This window comes from Alligator sinensis, unplaced genomic scaffold (assembly GCF_000455745.1).
Source record: "Alligator sinensis unplaced genomic scaffold, ASM45574v1 scaffold469_1, whole genome shotgun sequence".
NCBI lineage: Eukaryota > Metazoa > Chordata > Crocodylia > Alligatoridae > Alligator > Alligator sinensis.
Genome location: NW_005841934.1, coordinates 3,683,765 through 3,683,969, shown reverse-complemented (window position 1 = coordinate 3,683,969; position 205 = coordinate 3,683,765).

The following is a 205-nucleotide window of genomic DNA, read 5'->3' as shown; positions in this document are numbered from 1 at the left end:
TTGAGAGGACAACAGCGGACATAGGGGCGTCGTGTTTGCATCACCAAAGCCGCAGAGATGTGACGGCTTGCAGCCAGGAGGCGTCTTCCGCGGCGGGGCGGGGCTCCCTCCCCGCTCAGGGCCGGGCCGGGCCGGGCCGGGGGCGGGGCACGGGGCAGATGTGACACCTTTCATTGCACCGGCTCCGACGCTGGAGGAGAGCTCC